Source organism: Artemia franciscana, chromosome 2 (genome assembly GCF_032884065.1).
Source record: "Artemia franciscana chromosome 2, ASM3288406v1, whole genome shotgun sequence".
In the NCBI taxonomy this organism is placed as follows: Eukaryota; Metazoa; Arthropoda; class Branchiopoda; order Anostraca; family Artemiidae; genus Artemia; species Artemia franciscana.
This window is the reverse complement of record NC_088864.1, coordinates 32,567,851-32,578,573: the sequence shown is the minus strand read 5'-3', so window position 1 is coordinate 32,578,573 and position 10,723 is coordinate 32,567,851. Positions and strand designations below refer to the sequence as shown.

General features: G+C 36.9%; 1 protein-coding gene across 3 annotated transcripts in view; it reads left to right on the top strand.

Moving 5' to 3' along the window:
- The window catches only part of LOC136040253 (monocarboxylate transporter 2-like), a 375,363-nt gene that overhangs the window by 237,881 nt on the left and 126,759 nt on the right, over positions 1-10,723 (top strand). Inside the window, exon 2 of one of the 3 annotated variants that reach the window (XM_065724480.1) lies at positions 7,319-7,465. The exons of the other annotated variants lie outside the window; for them this stretch is intronic. The gene's annotated coding sequence lies outside the window, so the exon portion shown is untranslated. The remainder of the gene's footprint in view (positions 1-7,318; positions 7,466-10,723) is intronic. 3 annotated transcript variants of the gene reach the window in all.

The following is a 10,723-nucleotide window of genomic DNA, read 5'->3' as shown; positions in this document are numbered from 1 at the left end:
ATTTCTCTGGGGGCATATATGGTTTATATAGAAAGGGTGATCGTATAAACTTCGGAGGGGGCTCAATGAGTTTGTACTTTGAAGTTCTAGGGCCATTTTTAGCATTCAGAGTGATCAGAGGGTGGATACAACCCCACACCTCGTATTTTTCCGACATGCATCTAAAAGAAATTTTGAGATGGTCATTTGTTGTCGTAAAAGCTTCGAAAAGAGCTCATTCGATTGGAAATTTAAACAGCTAGTGCCCTTATCAATTGTCGAAAGTGATTGGAGGGAAGCAAACCCCTCCTCCCACGCCCATTATTTCCCCAAACACATCCAATAAAAAATTGGGATATCCATTTTGTTCAACGTAATTGAAAGATCCGAAAATTATGTCTTTTACAATGACAACCCCCACAGCCCTCAGGGCAAGGGTCGTAAGGTATGCCCTGGGGGCATATAAGGTATGGGTGATCGTATAACCATTGGAGGGGGTTCATTGGATTGTTAGTCAGAAGGTATAGTGTCCTTATTAAGCCTCGGTGTGGTCGTAGGGTGGATAGCCCCCCACACACATCTCGTCTTTTCCCGAAACACATCTAATAAAAATTTTGAGATAGCCATTTGTTATCGTAGAAACTTCGAAAAGAGTTCATTATCTTGATTTTGAATGGACTAGTGCCCTTTTTATAGTCAAAAGTAATTCGAGGGCAACTAACACCCCTCCCACGCCCCCCATTTCACCAAACACATCCAAACAAAATTTTGAGGTATCCAGTTTGTTCAATGTAATTGAAAGGCCCAAAACTTTGTTATTGAGGTTGACCCCCCCCCCTCCCGGCACATTTTGACACAATGTATTATTTATTTATTTTTTGGTTTGTTTGTTGTTTGTTGTTTTTTTTGTCTTTAACCAGGGCACTTCGTATCGAAGGAGTTGTCGTAGAAACTTTAAAAAGAGCTCATTCGATTGGAAATTAAAAGGGCCAGTGCCTTTTTATAGTCGAAATTAATTAGAGGGCATCTAACCCCCCTCCCACGCCCACCATTTCCCCAAACACATCCAATCAAAATTTGAGGTTTCAATTTTGTTCAACATAATTGAAAGGTCCAGAAATTCTGTTATTGAGGATGACACCCCCAGAGCCCTCAGGACAATGGTTGTAAGTTATGCCCTTGAGGCATATAAGGTTTATATAGAAAGGATGCTCAAACTAACTTCAGAGGGGGCTCATTGGATTGGTAATCAGAAGTTCTAGTGTTCTTTTTAAGATTGACAGTGATAGAAGGGTGGATACACCCCCCCCCAAACCTCCTATTTGTTGAAAATGTATCAGCTAGAAATTTTGAGATGGCTATTTGTTGCCAATACGTTCTGAGACCATACTGGCTATGCATGACGTATGAAAACAAAGAAAGGAAATCTATATATATAAAATAATAAATGAAAAGAGAAAAAACAAATAGGTGAAAAACGAGGATTTTATCAGCCAGTAGCAAAATATGAAAAACAAGCAAATATTTCGACAAGGACTTCCGCCAAGTCGTCCTCAGTCCTCAAAAAAAAGGAAAGAGGAAACAAAGAAACAAAGAAGAAACAACAACAAAATGTAACCTTTTTAAGTGAACTGCAGGAGAGGAAAAAAGACACTGAATCAAACAACAAAAACCAACTTGAAATCAATGAAAGAGAAGTTACCAATTAGATTGAAAAAGTATCCTTTGCCTTGCAACAGATTCCGCCTGTCTACAATTTCGGTTTTCATTAGATAAATAGAAAAAAACAAGTTTTTTAAATGAAAGCAAGGAGCAACATTTAAGCTTAAAATGAACAGAAATTACTCCGTATATGACAGGGGCTTTTCCTCCTCAACGCCCTGCTCTTTACGCTAACGTTTGACTCTTTCTCTTAACACTACTTTTTAAAACAGTAAGAATCTTTAGCGTAAAGAGCGGGGCTTGGAGGAGGAAAAGCTCCTGTCATATACGGAGTAATTTCTGTTCGTTTTAAGTTTTAATGTTGCTCCTTACTTTCATTTAAAAAAACTTGTTTTTTTCTATTTAATTTCTGGACGTTTTTGAATTAATGCATGTTTTGATCTTGGCTCTCCGCACATAAATAATTAAAACGAAATTTGCATATTAATTAATTGCAATTATTGGAAGACTTTGAGAAAAAAGGAGTGAAGGAGGAGGCCAAGTTCCCCTCCAATTTTTTGATTACTTAAAAAGGCAAGTAGAACTTTTAATTTTTTACAAAAGTTTTCATTGGTAAAAATTATACGTAACTTACGTAACGAACTTCTATATTCGTATGTTTTTATTGCGTATATGAGGGGGTTCAACCCTCGTCGATACCTTGCTCTTTGCACTAAAGCTTAAATGTCCCATTTAAGCCGTAGTGACTTTGAGCTTTAAGCTTTAGGACTTAAATCACACTCTAAATCACAAAGGCCGTAGAATAAAAAATTGAAATTACTAAAAATACTTTAGCGTAAAGAGTGAGATATAAGGAGGAGGTAAACCCCTCATATGTGTAATAATTTTTTTTTCGTTTTAAGTTTTAATGCTGCTCCGTACTTTCAGTAGAAAAAAACTTTTCATATTTATATTTTCATGGTTTTTTCAAATAATGCTAGAAAATCCCGCGCCCCTTAATTGAAATTCTCTTCCCACATGAAAAGTTTCTCCATGGAAATATCCTCCCACGTAACCCCCCCCCCTCAACTCTCCCCCCTAAACCAAAAAAATCCCCCTGAAAACGTCTGTACACTTCCCAGTAACCATTACTATATGTAAACACAGGTCAAAGTTTGTAACTTGCAGCCCCTTCCACGGGGACTGCAGGGGAGTAAATCATCCCTAAAGACATATTTATTAGGTTTTTCGACTATGGTGAATAAAATGGCTATCTCAGAATTTTGATCCGGTGACTTTTGGGAAAAAATGAGTGTGGGAGGGGGCCTAGGTGCCCTCCAATTTTTTTAGTCACTTAAAAAGGGCACTAGAACTTTTCATGTCCGTTAAAATGAGCCTTCTCGCGACATTCTAGGACAAATCAGTTGATACGATCACCCCTGGAAAAAAAAATAAACACGCATCCGTGATCTGTCTTCTGGCAAAAAATGCGAAATTCCACATTTTTGTAGATAGGAGCTTGAAACTTGTACAATGAGGTTCTTTTATACGCTGAATCTGATGGTGGGATTTTCGTTAAGATTGTATGACCTTTAGCGGGTGTTTTCACCTATTTTCTTAAATGAGGAAAATTTTCTCAGGCTTGTAACTTTCGATGGGTGTAACTGATCTTGATGAAACGTATATATTTAAAATCAGCAATAAAATGCGATTCTTTTGATGTAACTTTTGGTATCAAAATTCCATTTTTTGAGTTTCGGTTACTATTGAGCCAGGTCGCTCCTTACTACAGTTCGTTACCATGAACTATTTGATATGCGGACAGGTTGTCTTAAATTAGACTGGGAGAAAATATTCATAGAGTCTTTTAATATTGATTTATTATAAATTGGGCTTCAGTTGGTGGGGACTGAAGCCCAACATGCAACATATAATTGTCCATGGGAAAAACAATCTGTATTCAGATCTATACCTCATTATTCTAATGATTGCCCTTGAGCTTTGTTGATGGTGATTGCTAATCGAATATTCCCTGTGTCCCCGTCGTCATTTATATATCCCCCTGTGCCCCCCGGCGTCCCCGTTGTAGTTGTGTCCCTGTGTCCCGGTCGTCATTTATATTCCCTGTGCCCCGGTCGTCATTTGTGTCCCGTTGTCCCAGTCTGTAATTTCTCTTTGAGTGTCGCGGTCGTCATTTACTTTTCCTGTGCCCCGGTGTCCCGGTCGTCATTATTGTCCCGGTCGTCATTTGTGTTCCGGTGTCCCGGTCTGTAATTTCTCTTTGAGTGTCCCCGTCGTCATTTATATTCCCTTTTTCCCGGTCGTCATTTGTGTCCCGGTGCTTTGTTGATGGTGATTGCTAATCGAACATTCCCTGTGTCCCCGTCGTCATTTATATATCCCCCTGTGCCCCCCGGCACCCCCGTTGTAGTTGTTTCCCTCTGTCCCGGTCGTCATTTGTGTCCCGGTGTCCCAGTCTGTAATTTCTCTTTGAGTGTCACGGTCGTCATTTATATTCCCTGTGTCCCGGTCGTCATTTGTGTTCCAGTGTCCCGGTCTGTAATTTCTCTTTGAGTGTCCTGGTCATCATTTATATTCCCTGTGTCCCGAACGTCGTTTGTGTCCCGGTGCTGTGATTGCTAATCGAAGATTCCTTGTGGGCCGGTCGCTTTCTCTTTGAGTGTCCCGGTCGTCATTTATATTCCCTATGTCCCGGTGTCCCGGTCGTCATTTGTGTCCCGATGTCGCGGTCTATAATTTCGTCAGTCGACAAACATGACTTCAGTCGACACACAAACATGACGTCACTCGACAGACACACAGACAACTTATTTTTATATATATAGAAGATGACGTAGTTTCAGTAAGCAAAGTCTTCAATGGCTCTGGTGGTGCAGGCAATAGAGGAAGTTTAACTTTTCCTGAGGCGCAACACATTCCCATTGTTTCACCATTGAATTTCAAGGCCTTGCAATAGGGACAAATTTTAGACACAGTCCCGATTTGAACACATCTTACTCAAGCTATAATCATCGACTGGGCTGTACCTGAATGCCAGGCGATAATTTTCAGGTTGCTCTTGTGATTCCTCGGCACGCTTTCTTTTCTTACTTTCTCTATCAGCCGCAAGCCTGTTTTCTTGCTGTTCTTGTGATTCCTCGGCACGCCTTCTTTTTTCACTTTCTCTTTTAGCAGCAAGTCTGGTTTCGCGTTGCTCTTGTAATTCCTCGGCACGCTTTCTTTTCTTACTTTTTCTATCAGCAGCAAGTTTTTTGGCATAGACTCTTTGAGCAGCTTCCTCGGCTGTTGACATTGTAGGTTCTTCAGTCATTTTACAATTAAACATTTTTCCGTGAACGAATGTCTTAAATACCTTTAATGACGTCATCACCATAATGACGACATGACGACCTGATGACATGACGTCACTCGACACACAGACACACAGACAACTTATTTTTATATATATAGATTACGAGTGTGGAGTCCAGTATTTTTAGCTCTCATGGTGAAGTTGAAAATCCAGACCTACTAAGAGGAGAAATAGTAAAGAGTATTCTTGATTATCCAGCTGTCATTGTCGCTTACAACTCAATCAAAGGAAGAAATTAAAATCCTCCAAAATTTGATAAAAGATAAAAATACTGTAATTACAAGAGCGGAAAAAGGAAACACGGTTGTGATTACGGATTCTGCAGATTATCAAAATAAAATAAATACCCTTTTACTGGATAAAAATACTTGTAAAGAAATAAAAACTGATCCCACAGATAAATACACCAAGCAGTTGAGAAAAGAATTAGAAATTTTAAAAGACAATAGACTAATCACCCCTCAAATGTACAGAAAATTTTACCCAAAAGGTTGTTCAGCCCCAAAATTTTATGGTCTACCCAAAATTCATAAGAAGGATACTCCGTTACGCCCTATTGTAGCATGTTATAGCTCTCCAGCTACAGGTGTAGGAAAATTCTTAGCTACAATTTTCAAGTCTTTTCTAACAACACAGAAATCTTATATAAAAAATTCCATAGATCTTGTTGAGAAGCTGAAAAATCATAGTATAACAGAAAAAACTATCTTATCTAGTTTTGATGCAATTTTTGACACTTCATGCGATGTCCATAAATGTGAACAGGCCTTACAAAGAAAATTTTAGGAAAATTCTACTTGGTCAGATTATAAAACCTTGGAAATTGACAAAATAATGACGCTTGTACGTCTTTGCAACAAGTTCTCTTTATATTTTATGTTTCGAAAAAAAAAAAAATCAAACAGTTCGTGGTAACGAACTGTAGTAAGCAGCGACTCGGCTCAATAGTAACCAAAACTATAAAAAATGTAATTTTGATACCAGTAGCTACATCAAAGGAATCGCATTTTATTGCTGATTTTAAATATATAAGTTTCATCAAGTTTAGTCTTACCCATCAAAAGTTACGAGCCTGAGAAAATTTGCCTTATTTTAGAAAATAGGGGGAAACACCCCCTAAAAGTCATAGAATCTTAATCACACCGAAAATCACACCATCAGGTTCAGCGTATCAGAGAACCCTATTGTAGAAGTTTCAAGCTCCTATCTACAGAAATGTGGAATTTTGAATTTTTGCCTGAAGGCAGATCACGGATGCGTGTTTATTTGTTTGTTTGTTTTGTTTTTTTCCCCAGGGGTGATCGTATCGACCCAGTGGTCCTAGAATATTTCGAGAGGGCTCATTCTAACGGAAATGAGAAGTTCTAGTGCCCTTTTTAAGTGACCAAAAAATGGAGGGCACCTAGGCCCCCTCCCACGCTAATTGTTTTCCCAAAGTCAACGAATTAAAATTCTGAGATATTTATTTTATTCAGCGTAGTCGAAAAACCTTATAACTATGTCTTTGGGGACGACTTACTCCCCCAAAGTCCCCTTGGGAGGGGCTACAAGTTACAAACTTTGACCAGTGCTTACATATAGTAATGCTTATTGGGAAGTGTACAGACGTTTTCAGGGGGATTTTTTGGTTGAGGGGAGGGGTTGACAAGAGGGGGATATGTTTGGAGAACTTTCCATCGTGGAATTTGTTGTGGGGGAAGAAAATTTCCGTGAAGGGAGCGCAGGATTTTTTAGCATTATTTAAAAAAAAAATGAAAAAATAAATATGAAAATCTTTTTCAACTGGAAATAAGGATCAGCATTAAAACTTAAAAAGAACAGAAATTATTGCGCATATGAGGGGCTCACCTCCTCCTAATACCTCGCTCTTTACGCTAAAGTAATTTTAGTGATTTCAGCTATTTATTCTACGGCTTTTGTGATTCAGGGGTCATTCTTAATGAATTGGGACAAAATTTAATCTTAGTGTAAAGAGCGAGGTACAGAAGAGGGGTGAACCCATCATATATGTAATAAAAACATGAGATTACAAAAGTTCGTTACGTAAGCTAATTTATGAGTTACGTTTATCTTTTACTTATAAAAACCTTCGTAAAAAATTAAAAGTTCTAGTCGCCTTTTTAAGTAAACAAAATCGCAGGGCAACTAGGCTTCCTCCATCGTTCTTTTTTTTCTCAAAATCATTCGATCAAAACTATGAGAAAGCCATTTAGCCAAAAAAAAACATAAAAAAAACTTCGTGTTAATTATTCCTCTGCGGAGAGCCAAAATCAAAACATGCATTGATTCAAAAACCACTACTACTTCTATTGTTACTACTTTTAGGGCTAAGAGCAGTGAGATGAAAAATTAATAAAGCATATAAACATACTGGTCATCAAAAGGACATATCAACTATGTCATAGCAATGGCTAATTGTATTAAGTTGAAACTTCCAGGACTTGATGTGAGGGATGTTCAACTGACCAAAAGGTAATAGGTTAATACTACTGCTGCTAGTAGTACTACCGCTATTCAATACTATTACTAGTAATATCAATACTAATGCTGTGACTACTATTACTACTATGCCTAAGGGCGCGAAGGTGAAATTTTCAAGAAATTTTGAGGGGGGGAGGTGAACTGAATCAGAACGGGCCCTCTGTATGCAGGTTGTCAAAAGGGCGTAGCAGCAATATCTTAGGAACAGTTAGGTGTGTGAAGTTAAAACTAACAGGGCTTGTTGTGAGGGATGTTGAACTAACCAAAAGAAATTGTTTGCATCCTAATGCTTCTGCTTGTACTCATAACATTATTATTGTTACTATTATTACTACCTCTCTTACTACTAATGCAACTAAAGCTCAGGCTTCTATAATTAATTCTACAGCTACTGCTACTACTACTGCTATTGAAACTAAGGATATTAGGGCGATAAATTTCGAATATATATAAGCTGTATGCAACTAAATCGAGATTCACTATGCCCACACGGGATGTCAAGTGGACGCATCAGAAAGGCTTCAGGGATGGTTGATGGTATTAAGCTGAAACTTTCAGCGTGTGTTGAAGGGGATGTTTGAAGAAACCAAAGGTGATATGCCCATACTGCTACTAATGCTGCTGCAACCATTACTACTGCGCATGCTAAGAATATTAAGGCGAAGGTTTTAAGGAATAGTTAGGCGGATGTTGAACTGAATAAAAAAAATAAATATATAAGCATGTGGACCCTTAAAATCATGACAAAGCAATAACTGAAAAATATTTTTTTTCTTTTAGACCTTTAAAAGTAAGTTTTGGGGGATTTTGTACTAGTCAGAAGGCACTGTATGTATACTTTTAACACTACCACTATGTTTAATATAACTAATGACGCTAAAGGTATTAAGATGAAACTTTTACGGAACGTTTAGGAGTTTCATTTAAAGGAAAAAAATTGTTGCATGCAGGTGTTCAAAAGGGCATATAAGCAATATCATAGGCAGCACCACTCTATAATGACTAGAAATACCATTAAAACTTTTAAAGGAGGTAATCAATTCAAAATAAAAGTTCTGGTGCCCTTTTGAAGAGTAACAAGAGACTGGAAGGCAAGTATTCCTGATCTCAAACCCCCTCATTTTCCAAGTGCTTCCAGTCAAAATTTTGAGAAAGCCATTTTGTTCCGCATAGTAGAACGGTCGAGCAACAATATCTTTTGTGATATTAGGCATGTCAAATCCACACAATTATGCAATTGGCCCATTATGCTTTAAAACTAAATGTTACTTTAAAATAAATCAAAACCTATTGTGTTTATGATTGCCAAGAAGACACCTCAGCAATATATTGAGAACGACTGGGGATCATAAGTTGAAACTTTGAGGAACACTACTATCACTACTTCTGCTCTTACAATTTAAACAAATAAAAAGATTGTAAGTTTATTCAGGTTGTCAAAGAGCATAGATAGAATCTCATGGGAGTAATATTTTTTTTTTTTTAGGTCAAATTTAGAAGCTATAAAATTAAATTAAAAAAAAATGTTTATGTCAGGATTAACAATTGTTAAAAAAGTGTCTCCAACATACAAATAACAACCCATACTGTGGATTCTTATAGAAGAAAAACTGGAAAGATATAAAATATTTTTTTTTCTATGAAAAGATTATGTCAATAAAAAAACGAACAGAAATTAGTTTGAAAAACTTTTTCCACAAAACAAGTTTTTCCACAAAACAAGAGCTCTATTAAGCCAAGTATGAGCAAAAATAAAGTCAAATAATCTTCGAAGCGCAAAACTACCATAAACCACTATCAACAAATAAATGAAACTCAAAACGAACAGAACTTACAATAAATAATCGAGTCAAACTCAAAACGAGCAAAAATTAACATGAGTAGGGCTGATAACCCTCATGCCTTCTCAAGACCAGAACACAACTTTCGCTTTACTGAAAACAAAATACGTTTGAAATGTTTTCACTTTTCTTACTTTCATATATAAAAAAATATCAAGACTTTTAAGGAATAAATATCAGTTTATGTCAATTAAACTGACAATCTACGGTTAACTGTTTTTTTGTTGCTGTTGTTTTTTAGATTTTTTTTTTTGCTAAAACGCAAATTGTGTTCCGGTCTTGAGAAGGCACGGGGGTTATCAGCCTTACTCCTGTTAATTTTTGCTCGTTTTGAGTTTTACTCGGGTATTTGTTGTAATCTCTGAGTTTCATTTATTTATTGAGAGTGATTTGAGGTATTTTTACGATTGGAAGATTATTTGACTTTATTTTTCTCATTATTGGCTTAATGGTGCTCTTTAATTTATTATTGACTGCTCTAGTCACGTCTAACAATCTCTATGATCTTAATCCTCAGTTCCCTTTGAGTTCCATTCCCCCATTCGTTGCTCAAGTGGAAGAAGTCTATGAGGCAAAAAAGTTCGTCTAAAATCAATTACTCCTATGCGAATGGCTATCTCCTGTTGATGTTTGGCGAAAAGCCTTGCAAAGGCTAGTAGATACAAAGCTCCTATTTCTTTTTATTACTGACCACCTAAAATTTGAATTTTACATGACTCCTATATCCTGAAAAGTGCCCGAGTCATAATTTTTTAACTTCCTCTAAGTATTCTTCAGATCATCCAGAAAATATATTTAAATGTTAGACTCCTCCAATACCAGCCAGTTATTTACTATAAAAATTGTCGTAATGATAAAAACGAAAAGTATTGAGTCTTTTAATTTGATCCACAAATAAAGCAAAACCTGGTGTCTGGAATATTATGAAAGATGACTAGTTTTTCATAGGTAGATTACTTTTTTTGCTTATTCATCAAACTATTCTTGGTTTCCGCCCCTAAAGTGTCATCCCATGACCGATTGAGAATAATCATTCAATCGAAAAGATGCATTGCCTCAATTATCAGATCAGTCAAATATTTTTCAACTTCGATGTGCTTGAGAAAGGAATACCGGCTGGTGTTTCTGTCAAAACAGAATTTCTTAGATGAAAGGTTCGTGATAACGTCTTTAGCACCTACTGAAAATTTACATCGGATAGGGAAGATCCCATCCCATTAGGAAACACGTTCCTGTTTTAAAAGTCCCGATGGTGTTGAAAGACAAGAGAAATTCCTTAAAATCTACGAAAAGTAAAGTCTGAATTAGATCCTGTCCCTATTTGGGCCTAGAATCTGTATCTACAGCACCGAATGTTACTTGCTCCATTATTTTGTTGTTTTCTTTCGTGTATGTTCACAAAGGAGCA